Below are 21,056 nucleotides of genomic sequence, written 5' to 3'. Positions count from 1 at the left end.
TAATTTCCTTTTACTGCATTCTGATAAAACAGGGGTACTAATTATTCAACCGATAATCTTAATGGTTGTCATGTTCCAAGGTTGAGGTCTCGGGTGTAATGTTGGATAGCAGTCTTATCTCATGATGAGACAGTGAAACAAGAAACTTACAGATCCAGCTGCGGCCAGACCAGATGTCCCACATCACTGCTACAGTACATGCTGTGACTAACTTCACCCTAAACAGGGTCATAATAACTGGGGATCCAGTACAACTTTATCAACTCTGATGAGTCTTTGTGTTTGATTGGATATTTTCATTACGTGTGGAAGAGGTTAGTAATGGAGTTTGATCTTTTTATTTTTTTTTATTTGAAGTATTGGAAATACTGAAAAAGTGTAGTAACTTCTACAAATTGCAGATTTCTTTCATGTTGTGGTGTCTCCTAATACTACTAAGCATCTGTTGAAGGGCAAGTCACACCAAAGATTGGTGAACATGCAGATTTTGCCAGCCGAGCCAGTGCTGTTAAAGAGGCAGTTGTTGTGTTGCTGGTGGCCGATGAGAAGCCTCTTTGACCTCAAAGGGCCCAAAGAGATGTGATCACTGCTACTTCAGTGAAGGTTGATAAGTTTGAATTGTGATGCTGTAAAAACTGCTCCGCTGAGGGCTTATGAGTTTATGAGTTCCATTCGCTTATCACAACACAATAAAATACTTTTTGTGTATGGATTCAAAAGATTCTGTGATGGATCAAAATACCCTCTACTAACATTCTACCCTGTCGGTAACACTTTATAATAACGGCATGCTATGAATCATTAGTTAAGCATTAGTAATAGTCAATTCATCATTTATAAAGCATTGTCCCTACATTAATAAACATTAGTAAGCACTTTATAAATGTAGCAATAAATGCTTTGTTCTTGATTTATGAGCATATCTATAATGTTTTTTTAATAATTCTACTTTCATAAATTATTAGTGATCAATTTATCATTTAAGACTTCGGATGATGCCAACCCTCAGACAACATACAAAACAACCAAATTTTGCTATACGTTTGATCGCAACACATAATCATTGCTGTTAATAGTGTTCACCGTCTGTTTGATTACATGACATTAACTAACTGCTTGATTTATACTGTACATTTCTGCCATATGGACGTCAACTTGAGATAGTCACCACTGATAAGCTATTACTAAATATAATGTAGAAACTTTAATTTTCTGTAAAGCTGCTTTGCAATGATTTGCATCGTGAAAAGCACTTTACAAATAAACTTGAATTGAATTGAATTGAATTTAAAGGAACGTGGACTAAAACGGCTTGCTGAAAACAGAGCTGATTTTGACAGGGTAACAGGGAAAAAGGGTGACCCTAAAGAATCACATCAACTTGTGGAAAATGGGCATCTGATGACCCCTTTAAATGTCCTTTGTAAAAGCTTTACGAGGAATAAATAGTCTTCACTTTAGATGAGCTCACGGAAATAGTTAACTGACGATGTAACACCACGCCAGCAGAGGGAGCTCTCGCCTGAGTTTTGACTGTGAGCTCTTCCTCTGCAGCTACTTCCTGTTTGGCGGCCATATTAACCTGGCCACCACATTGCATCTTTGCGAAGTATTGCCAGTTTACCCTGCCTTACCAAGCGTTTGTATCACTGTCTAGTTCTCCTGTGTATGACCTGTTTTCCTGTGTCTCTTGACTTCTCTTTTGGATTGCACTTTCGCCTGTTTGGACTGCCTCCTTGTGTATCGACCTCACCGCTTGCCTTGCTGACACTGAGTTTGGATTTGTGGAACTGTTTAATAAACCCTGCATATGGATTCTACTTTGGCTTCCGCCTCAACTCCATTACAGACGACTGCTAAATGTTTTATAACTACCTGAATTAGTCATGAATTACAGTAGTAATGTGTAACCACTAAACCACTAAACCACTGATTAGGCTTGCTGCGATAGATGGTGTTGGCAGTGATACTGGTGATAAGCCGCAACACCGGTTACGTCACTTGCCCACCGCAGCATTTATATTTTTAATATAATAATAAAAATCATTTAGTTCAGTTAGATGACACTACAATTAAAACTGAATGTGGCTGCTCAATGCAGCGTGCCGATCGAACGACAGTCGCGCTGTCACGTTTCATGGATTCATTACCTCATTCATGCTTGTGGTGTGTGTGTGTTTAAATAGTGGGTGTGTCTGAGATGCGAGCTGATTGGAGTCAGGTGTGGCTCGTAATCTCTCTGGCTATTTATGGCACGCTAACCTGTCTTGTCTTCGTCAGTTCCTCTGTTGTTGTCCCTGGGTTCGGCTGGCGTGTTCTCCTGACTCCCGTTTCTGTCCGACCAGTTCACCTTTCGCTTCTCCGGCTGATGATCTTCACTTCCATCGAGGCTTCCCATTGGATCCCTGCGCTACCCGGCCAGCGAACCTTCCGAGGATTACATTTGCTTGTCTTGACTTCAGTCAATAAAGCTGAAATCTGAATTAATCGCACTTGAATCCTTTGTCTCATTCACCGTGACATTAGGAACTGACCATGCAGGATTCAGCGGAAGCAACTGATCTTCAGCACTTCCCGGGTAACACTACTTCTCGTATGGATAATCAGGATGATCAGATTAGGATGACTGGACGGGCGGTCCAAGAGCTGGTAGCGCAGGTGTCCGAGCTCTCCACACAGTTACAACAGCTGAGACTACCCGCTGCGCCACCCATGCCGCCGATGCCCCTGAGACCAGTGCCTGAGTTAACCCAGTCTGAGCCGCGTTTACCCACTTCTGAGAGGTGTGATGGGGAACCCAACATGTATAGGGCATTCTTGACCAAGTGTTCTATGTTCTTTTCACTTCAGTCACTGACGTTCGCCATGGAGACATAAAAGGGTGGCATTCGTTTTGACACTGCTGACGGCGCTATGGGGTACGGCGGTGTGGGAGAACCGACATCCGTGCTGCTCCTCGTTCCACCGCCTGTCTACAGAGATGAGGTCCGTTTTCGATCGCGCTATGACTGGGTGCGAGGCGGCCAGAAGACTTGCTGATCTCCGCCATGGTGAGCGGTCGGTCTCTGATTACTCTATCGAATTCAGAACCATGGCGGCGGAGTGTGGGTGGAACGAGGAGGCGCAGCGGGACATTTTTCTGCATGGGCTGGCTGATCGCATTCAGAAGGAGATTTGTCTGCTGGACTTACCGGACAGTTTTGAAGATCTCGTGGTTTTAGCGCTGCGTGTGGATTCACGTTTGCAACAGCTAAATCGACGTGCTCACAGTCAGCTGTTTGCGAGCCTTCCCGAGTCTTTTTTTGAGGCCAAGAATGCGATCAGCCATTCTACGGACGTTGAGCCCATGCAGATTGGTAGAGCTCGGCTTTCCCAGGAGGAGAGAGATCGCCGTAAGAGACAAGGGTTATGCCTTTACTGCGGAGCTGCGGGACATTTTCTGATGGAGTGTCCAGTAAAAGATCGAACCCGACAGCAGAATTGAAGTTACTGTCAGGTGGAGCTTCGTTGGACAAACCCTCATCTAGTACTCTCCTCCCGGTGAGATTGCAATGGGCAGCAAAGGACTATGAGTGCAGCGCCCTCGTCGACTCCGGGTCTGAAGGTAATTTTATGGACACTGCTCTCGCCGGACACCTTCACATTCCTATGATTCCTCTGGGTCGACAGATTTCTGTCAGGGCACTAAGTGGATTATCGCTGCCCTGCATTACTCACTTCATGCCCACACTGACTCTCGTCACCTCAGGCAATCACTCTGAACGTATCACGTTTTATATCACTGACTCTCCTCTGGCCCCCATAGTATTGGGCCATCCTTGGCTCACCCAACCTGGCCCTACGGTGAACTGGAGATAGAACTGTGTGACGGCGTGGAGTGAGAGATGTTATGCCTCGTGTCTTGTGTCTGCTTGTTCCCCTGTCTCTTGTGTTTCATTGCAGGATGAGGTGGCGAACCTGTCTAACGTGTCCAGGGAGTAACACGACCTGAAGGAGGTGTTTAGTAAGTCCAGGGCTGCTTCTCTTCCTCCACATCGTCCCTACGACTGTGCCATAGATTTAGTCCCAGGTACTTCTCCACCTAAGGGTAGGTTATATTCGCTTACTGCTCCTGAAAGGGAGGCCATGGAGAAATATATTTCTGATTCTCTAGCAGCGGGGATCATTCGCCCTTCTTCTTCTCCAGCGGGGGCAGGGTTTTGTTGCTAAGAAGGATGGTCCCCTGCGACCGTGCATTGATTATCGGAGGTTGAACAGCATCACGGTTAAGAATACCTATCCTTTGCCGTTGATGTCTTCAGCTTTCGAGCGGTTGCAAGGAGCCTCAGTCTTCACCAAGTTGGATTTATGTAATGCTTACCATTTGGTCCGCATTAGAGGGGGGGATGAGTGGAAGACCGCGTTTAATACCCCCAGGGGGCACTTTGAGTATCTGGTTATGCCGTTTGGGCTATCCAACTCCCCCGCAGTCTTCCAAGCACTTGTCAATGACGTGTTGAGAGATATGATCGATCAGTTCATATATGTCTACCTGGACGACATATTGATTTTTTTTTCTTCTCTCCAGGAGCATGTTCAACATTTCAGGCGAGTACTCCAGAGGCTGCCAGAGAATGGGCTTTTTGTCAAGGTGGAGAAGTGCGCATTTCACGCACAGTCGGTTCCTTTTCTGGGGTTCATCGTGTCGCCGGAGGGGGTTCGCATGGATCCTGACAAGGTTAAGGCTGTGGTAGATTGGCCAACCCCTGATTCCCGCAAGGCCCTGCAGAGGTTTCTTGGGTTTGCTAATTTCTACCGGTGTTTCATTCGCAACTTCAGCCAACTAGCCGCTCCTCTGACTGCCTTGACCTCCACCAAGACGACGTTCAGGTGGTCGAATGCAGCCGAGGCTGCATTCACCAAACTGAAAGGTCACTTCGTTTCGGCTCCCATTCTCCAAGCCCCTGATCCCACACGTCAGATCGTGGTGGAGGTCGACGCATCAGAGGTGGGGGTAGGTGCAGTGTCTCGAACGACAAGCTGCACCCCTGTGCGTTTCTTTCTCATCGTTTATTCCCTGCTGAACAAAATTACGACGAGGGTTCGGGGGTTCCTTTTATTGTCTGGACCGACCATAAGAACCTTGAATATATTCAGTCTGCTAAACATTTTAACTCCAGGCAGGCTCGTTGGGCACTATTTTTCGGACGTTTTGAGAGTTCATCCCTGGGTTCGGCTGGCGTGTTCTCCTGACTCCCGTTTCTGTCCGACCAGTTCACCTTCCGCTTCTCCGGCTGATGATCTTCACTTCCATCGAGGCTGCCCATTGGATCCCTGTGCTACCCGGCCAGCGAACCTCCCGAGGACTACATTTGCTTGTCTTGACTTCAGTCAATAAAGCTGTGAATTATCCGCACTTGAATCCTTTGTCTCATTCACCGTGACACGCGCATCACAGACCAGATTTCATTTATCACGTGAGGAGTGAGTCGAGCTGACTGACAAGAAGGTTGAAAAAGACAAGAAGAGTGAGGTTGAAAAAGACAAGGAGAGTGAGGTGAGACAGACAAGACAATGGCGGAAGAGTTTCAAAACGAAATGTGAAAGGGCCTGTTTTAAAAATATTTTGGATTTTGAAAAGCCTGTTGACTTCTGCCATTAATCTAAATGATAATGGAAGTTTTTTTTTTTTTTTTTTTAAAACAATCGTTTCTCATTTATTTGGTTCCACAGTATCTGCTGATTTTTATTTTATTTAAACTGTGTATTTATTTATTTATTTTTATTTTCTTTTTTTTTTTCATTATTTTACATCAAGGTGTATGCCGTCCTTGCCTCCAAACTTTCTTATTCGTTTTGTTAATAAACGTTACGTTTCATAATTATTTGTTCCTCATTCTTTACTGATTTTTAGTTTTGTATACCTATTTAAACATTGTGCAAGTTATTCGTTATATTGCATATTGCATGGTGTGTTTTTATTTATTTTGTTAATAAAAGTTCTATGTTCTACGTTGTATTTTGTTGTCGAATTGCCGCTGATTTAAAAGTGAAAGTAAAATGCGCACAAGCTTTTATAAGCTAAGCAAAGGAAAATGAGGAAAAGAGGGAAAACTCAAATTAACTAAAAACAAACAACTGCCTGACGCTGAATTGCCGCTAATTTGAAAGTGAATGTAAAACGCGCACGGTGCTTACAGGCTATTTAAAACCGAAGGAAAGCGAGGAAAAGAGGGAAAACTCAAACGACCCCCCACCACCACGGTGATACCGGTATTACCGGTGTTGTCACACGTCGATTAACCGGTGAGAAAATTTCCTCACCGTCACAACCCTACCACTAATGACAACTAAATAACTGTTTTTTAAATAATGTAATACTTCATTTAGGAATGATAAATTGACCATTAATAAATAATGAAAATACAATTATTAAACACATTATAGATATGCTCATAAATCAAGAGCAAAGCATTTATAGCTGCATTTATAAACTGCTTACTAATTGTCCATTAATGTAGGGACAATCCTTTATAAATGATGAATTGAATATTTACTAACGCTTAACTAATGATTTATAGCGTGCAGTTATTATAAAGTGTTACCAGTGTTGGGGTATTTATTTTTTCACTAGGGACTACAGTTGATTTTACAGCTGGTAAGCAGGCACTTATTCAGTATGACGTAGTTGATATTAACATTCCTATAGCATCAACGGCATGACACAGCACCAAGTTCCCTTGAAAGGGAACACATGCATACAACCCGGTTCCCTGGGAAGGGAATGAGATGTTGCATTGTGTTGCCAACTTCAATCATGCCTGTGCATCTTCCTTCAGACAATTTGAAACTGATAACATTTTACAGTGGGGTCTCTTTTAAAGTATGACTGTTGTCGTATTACTGCCATAGCCAGTCAAGACGTCAATACGTGCCTCAGATATCAGTCATACTGAAGGTGTTCTCATAGCATCAACACCATGACGCAGCATTTCATTCCCTTCTTAAGGAACCGGGTTAAATACATAACACTGAGACATTTTTGATGGTTGCAAACAGTCTCCTCTTTAAGCGAACGGAAGTGCTTGTTTTGTATGTTAGTGTCTTTAACCCACACAGATGAAACTGTCAACTCAGTTCTCTTTCACTTAAAAACGTTACACACTGAATTAAGCTAGCTGCTGTTAGCATACTGAATTTAGCTAGCTGCAAAGACTTGCACACAAATACAAACAGTACATGTCAGGAGGTGTGTTATCAAGACACAAAATCTCAAACATTTTACTACACTGTCAAAAATATCCCATCACCAGCAAACTATATACTTTTAGTAAGGAGCAAAAGTATACAAGGTGGTATACATTTCAAGTAATCAGGGCAGGATAGAGGAACAATACACCAATGAATAAGATGATTAATAAAAGTAAAATAAAGTATAAAAAATATATACGGTCATGTAGTCTTGTGGGGACATCTAGGAATACATTACAATAGGTGAGAGACATGGAAATAATATATTGAACCCTGAAATCCCCACCAAACATCCTAGCATCACAGATAGTGGACAGGGATAGTGGAGAAATGCCAAACATTTGGGGAATATGGGGACAGACTGTGCTCTCTCAGGTTACTCAGACAAAAGAGCAGCAAAATTTGAGAAACGGCAGCACTATCAGAACACCAGATAGCAGCATGTGCGATGTCTTAAGCTGCAATAGAGAACATGCCTTAAAAACAGATCCAAATGAATACACCCCAACATTCCCATTCACCTAAAGTTAAAATGCCACACCGATAAACATTGCTAATAGCACATTTACACATTCATAAACACAAATATATAGTACTTGCTTTAGCACACACAACCCTTTTGCCCTTCTCCACTGTCACAGTGTTCATATTTTTAGCACTGCAGTGTACTGGATGAGCTATTAATAAATAATTCAGCAGTATTATATTTACAGCAGTGCTGTCATCTACTCACTGTACTCTCTTTCAGTACTGCTGTATTGTCACAAAATAAGCTTTCCAATAAACAATATTGTGTTATAGATCCTATACCAAAAATAAAAATTCATTTTGTTGGATTTCCCAACGTGTTCTCATTAAACTTCAAGGATTTAGTACATTTTGATATGCAGATGGACAGTTTGCAAACATAAAATATTTCTATATATACTATACATCTTTGTAGATGAATATTTATGAATACTTTATTTTCATAAATAAATTATCTTTTTAGTCCCATGTGGATTTTGTTCCGTTCAGAATATTTGTAAAAATGTGAAGGTTGCTTATGAGTTTCATATGTAAAAGCAAATATTTTTAGATGTTAATATGTACCTATGAAAACTAAAGAGATGGCTTTCCACACAAAATATAAGTTATTTTATGGCATCTAATGCTTCATTAAGAACCTTTAACAACCATGGAAACTTTCGAGTGCAGGAAAGGTTCTTTATAGTGGAAAAGGATTCTTCTGACAGTAGTGTACAGAGTGGTGTATAAAGTGTCAGATGCTTGTAAAGGGACTGTGGCACAGAGAAGAATATGCTGACAGGCTCAGGAAATAGAGTCAGCACTCTGATAGGGGCCATTCAGCAGAAACTTTAGTTTAAACAAGTTAAACTTCCACTGGACACTAGTCCTCAGATGTCCTTAGTGTTTTCTTATGACTGAGAGAAGAGATGTTTCTGTAGATATTTTACAGTAGCTTGAATTCCTCTTAACCCTGCAGATGGTAGGGCTATGAACATGTAATGAGAGGGAATCTTTCTGATACTGCTGGACTTTTGTTAGCATGAAGCCTACCTTTCATCCATGACAAAGAAACCTTGAAAGAAGTCCCAGCCAAAATTTTCACACTTCAAGCACAAGGACATGTGGGTCAAAGACTGGGCTTCACAGGCATTTTCAATGTCATCACTGGAAAAAAAAAATCAATGGACTTTTGCAACGTTCACACTGCAAGCATTAGTTCTCAATTCTGATTTATTGCTTAGATCTGATTTTTTGTTTGGCTATTCACATAAATCATTTTTAAATGTGGCCAATATCAGATAGTGTGAACGAATGACGGTGCTGAAATGACCCGCACGCCCAAAATAGCAATAACAAGACAGCGTGAAGCGCGCCGCTACCATATGGAAGTAAACATGGAGGCCACTGAAGTAAGCATTTATGTGTTTCATTATAAGCTGATGTGTCATGGAAGCTAGCGAATTCATAAGCAGGCAATAAGGTGGACTAAGATGAGAAGAAAGAGAGCAAGTTTTTTATATATATATAAATTTATGGTGCAACCCAGCAAGGTTAGCTTGTATAGAGAGTTTTTGTAATACACCATCAAACAACGCCTTTTGTCTCTTCATTGACTACCTCCGCAACTTTCTTGCATATTAACAGAGTGATCAAATAATATGTAAAATCTTTTAAGTGAATTATGACGAATGTCGATCTAGAGTGATATCAATTCTGTGAATTCCACATGAATACCGTTTTGGCTGTTCAGACTGTGACCGTGTTGCAAAACATCTGACCTGAATCAATTTAGTACCACATATGTGACCCTGGACCACAAAACCAGTCATAAGCTGTCCATTGATGTATAGTTTGTTAGGATAGGATAGGATAGGACCCAACAATATTTGGCTGAGATACAATAATTTGAAAATCTGGAATCTGAGGGTGCAAAAAAATCTAAATATTTAGAAAATGAAGTTCTTAGCAAAGCATATTACTAATCAAAAATGAAGTTTTGATATATTTACGGTAGGAAATTTACAAAATCTCTTCATAGAACATGATCTTTACTTAAACGGATAGTTCACCCAAAAATGAAAATTAGCCCAAGATTTACTCACCCTCAGGGCATCCTAGGTGTGCCCTGAGGGTGAGTAAATCTTGGGCTAATTTTCATTTTTGGGTGAACTATCCCTTTAATATCCTAATGATTTTTGCCATTAAAGAAAAATGGATACTTTTGACCCATACAATGCATTGTTGGCTATTGCTACAAATACACCCGTGCTACTTATGACTGGTTTTGTGCTCCAGGGTCACATATGGAGTCAAAAGATCAGATTCCATGTGGTTTGTGCTGTTCACACTGTCATGAAACTAAATGATCTGAGTCACATATGAGCAAAAATTATTTTTTAATTTAATTTAATTTAATTTTAATTTTAATTTTATTTATATAAATATTTTTTGGGTCACATTTTTCTGCAGTATGAACGTATAGCCTTTGTGGCCTACTTCACAATCACATTTCACTTTATGATGAATGAATGAATGAATGAATGAATAAATATGTGGTAATTCTCTAAGAATTAAAACACAGATCAATATCAATGGCTCCTCTATGTCACGTGACTTAACGTCATAAAGTCATCACATAAAAAAATCAATGAGGTTTTATGTGATTTGATTTGGGTTCTGTTCACATGAGATGTTCAATATTTCCTGTGTATTGTACAGAAGAAATAAAATCTTAAGATTTGGACCGGCATGAGGGTAGATGATGACAGAACTTTCATTTTTGGGTGAACTATAAGGCATTTCAGAGGTGCTTGAAAGAATTTTAATGAGGGATTTATAAACTATCAAATGCATAGCCTCCATACTGCACAATTACAGAAATAAGATTTTCATGCACGTCATAAATGTCATACAGCAGAAGAGATGTGAGGCAGAGAGCAGCTTATGTGCTGAATTTCCACTGGTGTGCTTCCTGTAATCGGTTATTTTTGATGGCAGCTGGAGACCAGATTCTGTGTTAAGGTACATTCATTTTAACACCCTCAACTATATTTTGACGCAGCTGACAGTTTTACTTAATAGGGCTGTCAACTTTAGCAGAGCTAAGTAGGGGATATTCTCAGTTTTTTTTTTTTTTTCCCATTACCATAACACATGTCATTAGAGATTTTTGCTAAATCTCTAATGACATAAATGATTTGCTAAATTTGTGCTAGCAGGTGAACACTTGTGTCCATCAATCACAAGATCGATGCTGCTGCTGGATAAAGATGTAAAATAAGATTATCAAACTGTTCTGTCAGTGGATGTAAAGGAAATGCACTTCCAAAACCTTGCATAGCCTTCCTAAAGATGCACGGCTAAAGTTTATTTTTAATGGCATGCCTGAGCGACTGAAAGATAATTTTTTTTGTTTGTTCTAAACATTTTTTACTGAAAGATACGGCAGTGCTAAGCATTTTGTACTCAGATGCAACATAGGTAAGTATATAATATAATGTTTAAGCGGATGTAAAAATTTTTAGGGATGGTGTAAATTTTATATGCATTTTGGAGCATATATGTATTATGTATTTATTAATTGTTTTATATTTTTAGGGTGAAAATTTTACCATCAGTCCAGGGACTGCAAAATAGCCTTCTGGCTAATTCTGGCACATTGTACATTTACACTGAACAAAATTATAAGATCTAAGACTTTTTCTATGTACACAAAAGGCCTATTTCTCTCAAATATTGTTCACAAATCTGTCTAAATCTGTGTTAGTGAGCACTTCTTCTTTGCCGAGATAATCCATCCACCTCACAGGTGTGGCATATCAAGATGCTGATTAGACAGCATGATTATTGCACAGGTGTGCCTTAGGCTGGCCACAATAAAAGGCCACTCTAAAATGTGCAGTTTTATCACACAGCACAATGCCACAGATGTCGCAAGTTTTGAGGAAGCGTGCAATTAACATGCTGACTGCAGGAATGTCCACCAGAGCTGTTGCCCGTGAATTGAATGTTTATTTCTCTACCATAAGCCATCTCCAAAGGAGTTTCAGAGAATTTGGCAGTGCATCCAAACGGCCTCACAACCGCAGACTACGTGTAACCACACCAGCCCAGGACCTCCACATCCAGCATCTTCACCTCCAAGATCGTCTGAGACCAGCCACCCGGACAGCTGCTGCAACAATCGGTTTGCATAACCAAAGAATTTCTGCACAAACTGTCAGAAACCGTCTCAGGGAAGCTCATCTGCATACTCGTCGTCCTCATCGGGGTCTCGACCTGACTGCAGTTCGTCGTCATAACCGACTTGGGTGGGCAAATGCTCACATTCGATGGCGTCTGGCACTTTGGAGAGGTGTTCTCTTCACGGATGAATCCCGGTTTTCACTGTACAGGGCAGATGGCAGACAGCGTGTATGGCATCGTGTGGGTGAGCGGTTTGCTGATGTCAATGTTGTGGATCGAGTGGCCCATGGTGGCGGTGGGGTTATTGTATGAGCAGGCATATGTTATGGACAACGAACACAGGTGCATTTTATTGATGGCATTTTGAATGCACAGAGATACCGTGACGAGATCCTGAGGCCCATTGTTGTGCCATTCATCCACGACCATCACCTCATGCTGCAGCATGATAATGCACGGCGCCATGTTGCAAGGATCTGTACACAATTCCTGGAAGCTGAAAACATCCCAGTTCTTGCATGGCCAGCATACTCACCGGACATGTCACCCATTGAGCATGTTTGGGATGCTCTGGATCTGCGTATACAACAGCGTGTTCCAGTTCCTGCCAATATCCAGCAACTTTGCACAGCCATTGAAGAGGAGTGGACCAACATTCCACAGGCCACAATCAACAACCTGATCAACTCTATGCGAAGGAGATGTGTTGCACTGCGTGAGGCAAATGGTGGTCACACCAGATATTGACTGGTTTTTGGACACCTCCGGACCCCCCAATACAGTAAAACTGCACATTTTAGAGTGGCCTTTTATTGTAGCCAGCCTAAGGCACTACACCTGTGCAATAATCATGCTGTCTAATCAGCATCTTGATATTCCACACCTGTGAGGTGGATGGAGTATCTCGGCAAAGGAGAAGTGCTCACTAACACAGATTTCGACAGATTTGTGAACAATATTTGAGAGAAATAGGCCTTTTGTGTACATAGAAAAAGTCTTAGATCTTTGAGTTCAGCTCATGAAAAATGGGGGCAAAAACAAATGTGTTGCGTTTATAATTTTGTTCAGTGTATGTATTATAGATGTGCATTGTCGAGCCTGTCCTCCAACAAAAAACGACCCTATAGGTCGTTTGTGCAAGCCCTTATTACGACCTATATTTACGTTTTAAAGTTAAGCGCCCTCTAGCGCGCGTAAAAATAATGACAGTCTCGTGTTGCGTCTGTCGTCATGAAATGACGTATGACTGTCATTACCAATCAAAATGCCTGTTTATTTAAATGCTATATGTGGACTTTTTACACCGATCTCACAGTATTCGTACATATTTTACTAGGTGGCTAATTCGTACAGCTAACCCTACCCCTAAACCTACCCCTTACAGGAATCATGCAAAATAATGATTTTTAGTGCACATTTTATGAGCGCGTGCGTTCTCTGGGATCGAACCCATGATCGCATAATTACATATCGTCGTATAACGCAATGCTCTACCAACCGAGCTACACGAATCCCGAACTATGACGCAGATAAAAGTGTACAAAACATTAATATGAAAATGTCCTGTTGCCGATAGGGGCGCAATTGTAGCATACGCTCTGATGGGTCGTATTTCAGGGATTTGGACAAACGACCTATACGGGCGTATTGGTTGGAGGACAGGTTGGCATTGTCCCTGTCAAATAAACCTGAAATAAAATAAAATAAGTTAGTACATTTATTTTCAATCAGTGTATTTGTCAATAACATATCATTGTTTGAGTGTTTCTAATAAAATCGATATATGCCTGGATCAGCAATATTTGCTTAAGCTGAATGTTTTATATTTTTTGTTATGTGACATATATTTTATAATATATTGTATTATAGTTTCTACTGTCGCTATTATTAACCCTACACACAATGTGAAATTTGTTAACAGTAATCTGTATATAGATATTTAGTTATGTTTATGTTGTTTTTTCAGTTGTTAACCTTAAGTGAAAGTGAAAGTGACGTGACATGTGGCCAAGTATGGTTACCCATACTCGGAATTCGTGCTCTGCATTTAACCCATCCTAAGTGCACACACACAGCAGTGAACACACACACCATGAATACACACCCGGAGCAGTGGGCAGCCATTTATGATGTGGCGCCCGGGGAGCAGCCTTGCTCAAGGGCACCTCAGTCGTGGTATTGAAGGTGGAAGATACCTACCTGTCTCCACAGAGAGCGCTGTACATTCACTCCCCCACCTACAATCCTTGGGTTACGAATCCTACTCCCTAACCATTAGGCCACAACTTCCCCCAATGACTTGGGTTCAAACATACACAGTTTTAACACAGCACTTGCCATCTTGAGTATCAAAACACACACACACAACGCCACTTGAAATGGACTGTTTTTCACAAAGAGTGAAAATGAGAATGGAAAAGGATCATTTTACAAATATTGGATCTTGGAACTTTATAAAGTTCTTTCAGCACATCATCTCTCTTAGTTTCAGTTGCACCCCACTTTTGTACAACCACAGTTGTCCTTCCTTGATCCTTCCCTGTTCATGTAATATAATAGAATATAATCGATTCGGTTAAATGAGACAGAGATTGTGTCAATGTCATCTGCCCACTGAAAACTGGCATCAGCACTAATTTTATGGGCATGTTTGCAGTCTTGTCTGATCTGCATTATTCCATTAGTGTGTTCGGACAACGAGTACTAAACAAGTACATTCTTAAGTCCTATTCGGATGGGATTAGTTTTACATGGAGAGGTGGGGTAAAGTAATTTTTACCAGAGCTTCTCAGTGATTTTAGTCCCGTCCGAATGTGCCATCTCAGTAATCATTACGGACGATGTCAGTAAAGATTACGGCGACTTTTATCTTCTGTAAAAAAGGTCCGGAAGAATTACCTCAGGTAATACTAATCCCGTGCGAATAGACCAGCTGTAAATATGTACGTAAATATTCTGCAATTTCCTATTTAAAAGTAGTTTTCCGCATTTTTTCCATGCTTGAAATAGCATTCAGTTGTGTTTTAGGCGGTGGGACAAGTCTGTGGCAAACCTTGAATGTTTTCTGCATATGACAATGCATACCATTCAGATCAAAAAGAAGGTCGAAAGCACCTGTTAGAGGCACGGGACTTCTGTTAGCTTTTGGTAAGTTAATATTGCAAACAGAATCCAATCATAATTTAATTAATTTCATTAATAAATCGATCGATGTAGCACGAATATGATGACAGGGAGGTGACGGCAGTGCGTAAATCGAGTTACTCCTCCCACTTCCGGTAATTTTACTGAGATTTCTTATCCTGTGCGAATTGTCCATTAATATTACAGACGTCCTGTGGTAAATTAACATTACTCCATCTAACCTTGTGAAACTAATCCAGTCCGAATAGGGCTTTAGTGAATTTTCAGTAACACTTTCTATGAAGCCCGTATTTATTATACATTATAAGGGTATGCTTAAGGCATTATAATGAATGCATAATGCATTATAAAAAACCTTACAATGTGTTATAAAATCTCATGAATAATCATAACAACAATTATAATACATTATAGTACTTATGTATTTGTGGTTATAACTTTTATGATTATTTATAACACACAATGAACACCATATTAAATCTACTTCATTTATAATGGACTATATCATAGCTTGACATTGTTTATTTAAGATCTGCACAGTACCTTACTACATCTCTTGAGTGCAATGTTTATATATATATATATATATATATATTAGGAGTGGCACGGTACACAGATGTCACGGTTCGGTACGTACCTCGGTTCGGGGGTCACGGTTCGATACGATTTCGGTACAACAGGGGAAGAAAAAAAATCTACTATGCTCAGTTTCTTTTCATTTATTTTGAACAGACAGTAGTGCAAATTACATTTTTTCCATCTAGATGTGAAAATACTAAATATTATTACATGTTATATATATATATATATATATATATATATATATAAAATCTGTTTTGTTTTCATTGTGAGTGTACACAAATAAAAGCAGACCTTTATACAGTGATTATTAATAAGACAATAAGTGTTTAAAGTTGATTTTGCTGGTATAAGGAAACAGTTGAAGTGATCGCGCCGGAACACACACACATCAGTTCCAGCATTGCTAACTTGACAGCGCAGTTGGTATTTTATCAAAATAAAATACAGTGCGCGCACGCCTCTGTGTCACCGTTGGAACGCGACTAAAGTACAAAGCTTTACATAATAAATAGTTTAGCATTCAGATACGTTACATTGCAAATATGGAAATATTATGGTATAATAAGCTCCTTTTTGCAAGTTCAGTGTGCAAGCCTTTAAAGTATACTCCCTTGTCAGCACATAGTCACTGTCTAGGGGGCTTTGTTTTCAAGTGTGCAACTCATGGCATTCGCTGTTCTTCTGTTGGCGGTTATCAAACAGCGTTGCATTACTGCGGGTGCCCCCTTCTGGATTGAGGGTGAATTGCCTGTATTCGTCGTAAAGCCTCATGCACCGGACCGAGACTGAGATGCCCGTACCATGACGGTTCGGTACGAACACATGTACCGTGCCACCCCTAATATATATATATATATATATATATATATATATATATATATATATATATAACTAATTGTATTAGTAGACTTAGGTAGGGTAGGTAGAATGTTCACATACAGTACATGCAAAGTATCCTATACTCAGTATGTCTGTTGAGGAACCATCAAAATAAAGTGTTAGCATACAGTATATTCAGCAGACACACTACTAATACTCTCATGACTGCTAGTTGACATGTAGTTGCAGAGTTACTTATCAACAGCTGTCTAAAGGGTGCCATCAAAATAATCAAACTGATATTATAAAAAAAAAAAAAAAATGTTCAAAGAAAATGTGTCATATTACACATTCATCTGATCTCATATCTGGTCTTATGGCTGTTTGAGAGTAAAAAATATATATATTAGCGTCATTAATATTATTTATAAGTGGTCTTTGTCTGCTTTTAGTACAGTAACATGAGTACCGTGGCAAAATATGAGTCTTATAATACATTATAACTATGAGAAATATAATCCATTGTAACTTAAGCGGATGGATCGTGTGTTATAAATCATCATACTCTTAAAAGCTATAACCACAAATAAGTAACTAGTATAATGCATTAAAACTGTTCTTATGAATATTCATGAGATGATACAACATATTATAAAGTTATTTATAATGTATTATGCATTCATAATAATGCCTTAAGAATACCTTTATAATGTATTATAAATACGGGCTTCATAGAAAGTGTTACCAAATTTTCCCTTTCCTCTTGCAGCCCTGTGTAAAAACACCTTAAAAATATGCTATTAAGTGTCAGTTGTGTGAGGTGAGGATGTTACAAAGATGTTGAAGGATGCTTGTATATATGCTGCTAGTGTGCACCTCAACACAGACTCTGGTCTCCACCTGCCAACAGAAATAACGCAGATTAAACACACCAGTGGGAATTCAGCACATAAGCTGCTCTCTGCCTCACATCTCTGCTGTCGTATGACATTTACTACGCCCATGAAAATCTTATTTCTGTAATTGTGCAGTATGGAAGCACCGAATTAAGCCTTACCCTGCTAGGAAAAGAGAAAATCCCCAGCAGGAAGAATGATTTACTCAGAAACTTCTCTAGCATAAATATTTATGCACGAGGAGAAAAAAAGGAAGAGATTTTTTTGCATTTCCTGAGTGGTGTTTGCACATGCAAAAGTTACCACAACACAGGTGCTGTGGGTGTTTGCCAGGGCTTTGCTGGGTGGTTATTAAAGAGCTGCTATGACATTGCTACATGGTTGATAGGGAATTCAGTGTGTTTGCTACGGCATTGGCTAGATGGTTGTTAGCACATTTCTATGGTGTTCTGGTAGGTTGCTACTTCTGGACATTGCTGGAGTGTTTTGTGTGGTCTCAAATGAAGCTCCTCATGTATAAAAGTCACAGTTCATCTCTCCTCAATAAACTGCATGATTTGAGGTACCATGCATGCAACTCCTCCCACACCATTTGTGTCAAGGACAAGAAAAATGCAATACTTAGGATTTGGGGTTTCTTCAAATCATTAACCCTTCTGACCACTAGTTAGATCATCTGGTTACCTGTGGCCACTTGCAAGTTCGAAGGCTTTGACATTGGCCTTCATGACTATCACTGGAACTGCACCCTCCTACCTCAATACACTTTTATTCTATCTATTCTATCTTATTTTGTTGTATTTTTTCTTTTGAATATGTTCAGTCTTGCCATTTAAAGTCAAAATGTAAAATTTGATGTTTTGAAAAAAAGTCAAGAAGTTTGTATCACTTGATTGCTCATTTAACATTTCTAGCATTAAAAAAAATGTCAGATATTTATTGTTTAGAGATGGCCTATATCTTACCTAGAACGTAACACTTTGACCCTTACAGCTGAAGCATTGTCCTGGAATTTGCACAACAGTAAAGACCACCTTACATCTTTATCACTAATTATTTACACTTTCAATTTGGGGCACTCAACAAGTGCTTCTTTCCATCCATAATGTTCTTCTTTGCATTGTTAACATCACGAGCACTGCGTTTTGAAGAGACGGAAAGCAAATTCACTTTCATTTATTATTTTCTATGATTTATAGATTTTAATTTAATTTTACTACACTATTAATTGTTCTGTGTATGTGTATATAATTTAAAATAAAAAAGTATACAATTAAAGTGATATTTTGGGTTCCCTAGTGTCCTGGTGGGCCCTTATGCTTGGCATACTCTGCAACCCCCATAACGCTGTCTCTGACACTTGATATTATGCATTGTAAATAGTGTGGCTCTTATGATAAATTGTCTGTGATGTTCCTCATTTGCAAGTCACTTTAGATAAAAGCATCTGCTAAAAGAATAAATGTAAATACAGGCAATGCAAATAGTGATGCTTGATTTAGCAAATGAGAGTGAAGAACAAAGAAAGAAAAAACACAAGTACTGGTCACCTCCTGCCCTCAATGAAACGTTGCCGGGTAACATATAGTTTTCATGCATTTCTCTCAGTGAAATCGCATGCATATAATCAGCTCTCTGCTGTATGTCATTTTCCTGCATGGTTATTTCCATGAGGATTGGCGAGAGAAGCGGCATCAGGCAGCGAGAGCGCTGGAACAGATTATGAAGCTGAGGAAGTGCTCTGCAATGAGCAGATAAGAAGACGTTCATTTGCTCTGCTGCCAGCCAGAAACTCAACAAACAGCCAAAACCAGGAGAGCGTGTACAAACCGTCTCTGAGGAGCATTCACCCTTCAGCAGCCTTCAGTGTTTATTTATTTATTTTTTTGCTTCAAATGTCTGACTTCACCATATCATCACTACAGGCAAAATCAGAGCAGGAAGATTTCAATGTAAAGCAGCACCACTGGGTTCATATTCACGGTTAATAAAACCTCACCACAACTACACATCTGATGTCAGTGAGTTCATAGTGGAGCTAATTCAAGATATTGCTGTTATGCTTTATGCCTATAAGACATTTGGAGATGCTGTCCTTTTAGAATATGCAGTGGACTTTACAGACTTTATCAATATTAGAAGTTGTGAATTAGTAAAGCTGATGTTAAAGGGGTCATCGAATGCCCATTTTCCTCAAGTTGATATGATTATTGGGTCTTAATGAAAGGTCTATAACATATAACATATAACTTTGGTTAAAATTTCTCAATTGTTTAATTTTTACTCAAAAACACCTCTGTTCACAACGAGCCGTTTGGGTGAATGTCCCTTTAAATACTAATGAGCTCTGCTCACCCCACCCCTCTCTTCCGTGGGGTGACAAGCAGTTCTCTGAGACTGTAAACTTTGGCCGCATTTAACCGCAGAACTTTCTAACTAGCACATTATTAGCAAAGGTGATTTGCAAAGATTCATAAAACAAACCTTACACTCACTTCTTCTGGAGGTGAAGCTGGATCACAAATGATTCGCACAAACATAGATGCATTTAGGTAGATCGGGGGGTGCACTTCCTTCAAACACAAAAGTAATCCACTGCGTCTTCAGCGGCTCAGATGTCGGGAGTAAATGACGACTGCTATGGTCATTATTACATCCAACAACAGAACACCTCAATCGCTTATGAGACATACTTGTCTACGACTGTTCACAGCTCACTCTGGACAGGTCTGTGATAAAGCACCAGTGTCAATCAACAATCGTGGGAGGGGTCTGGGTGTGACGTCACACAGCCAAGAATCTGAGAATGGCTTGATCTGAGAAAGGGGTTATGATTTTGGGGAATTAAAAAAAAAAAACACTGGGTGGATTTTTATCATTATAGGGTGGTTGTGTACACTACCAAGACACATTTCAGTTCAAACAACATGTAAAAGTGAATTTTGCATCCGATGACCCCTTTAAAACCTTCATGCACTGACAAAAATACTGGTTACAATTTATTTCGATAGTCAATCTCTGCAATAGTTAATAGACGGTCTACTAACTACAAGTAACTTTACAAGTACATGTCAACTAACTCTTATTAGAGTATTAGTATACTGTCAGGCTAGGGCAGGATGGGCAATATGGTAAAAAATATACAGGTGCATCTCAATAAATTAGAATGTTGTGGAAAAGTTCATTTATTTCAGTAATACAACTCAAATTGTGAAACTTGTGTATTAAATAAATTCAATGCACACAGACTGAAGTAGTTTAAGTCTTTGGTTCTTTTAATTGTGATGATTTTGGCTCACATTTAACAAAACCCACCAATTCACTATCTCAACAAATTACAATACTTCATAAGACCAATAAAAAAAAATGTTTAGTGAATTGTTGGCCTTCTGGAAAGTATGTTCATTTACTGTATATGTACTCAATACTTGGTAGGGGCTCCTTTTGCATTAATTACTGCCTCAATTCGGCGTGGCATGGAGGTGATCAGTTTGTGGCACTGCTGAGGTGGTATGGAAGCCCAGGTTTCTTTGACAGTGGCCTTCAGCTCATCTGCATTTTTTGGTCTCTTGTTTCTCATTTTCCTCTTGACAATACCCCATAGATTCTCTATGGGGTTCAGGCCTGGTGAGTTTGCTGGCCAGTCAAGCACACCAACACCATGGTCATTTAACCAAATTTTGGTGCTTT

At 39.7% G+C, this 21,056-nt stretch overlaps 1 protein-coding gene across 1 annotated transcript in view; it reads right to left on the bottom strand.

Annotated features, from left to right (window-relative positions):
* The window catches only part of cacna2d3a (calcium channel, voltage-dependent, alpha 2/delta subunit 3a), a 248,553-nt gene that overhangs the window by 184,077 nt on the left and 43,420 nt on the right, over positions 1-21,056 (bottom strand). The window lies entirely within an intron of this gene.

This window comes from Onychostoma macrolepis, chromosome 08, assembly GCF_012432095.1.
Source record: "Onychostoma macrolepis isolate SWU-2019 chromosome 08, ASM1243209v1, whole genome shotgun sequence".
In the NCBI taxonomy this organism is placed as follows: Eukaryota; Metazoa; Chordata; class Actinopteri; order Cypriniformes; family Cyprinidae; genus Onychostoma; species Onychostoma macrolepis.
This window is presented reverse-complemented; position numbering and strand designations above follow the sequence as displayed.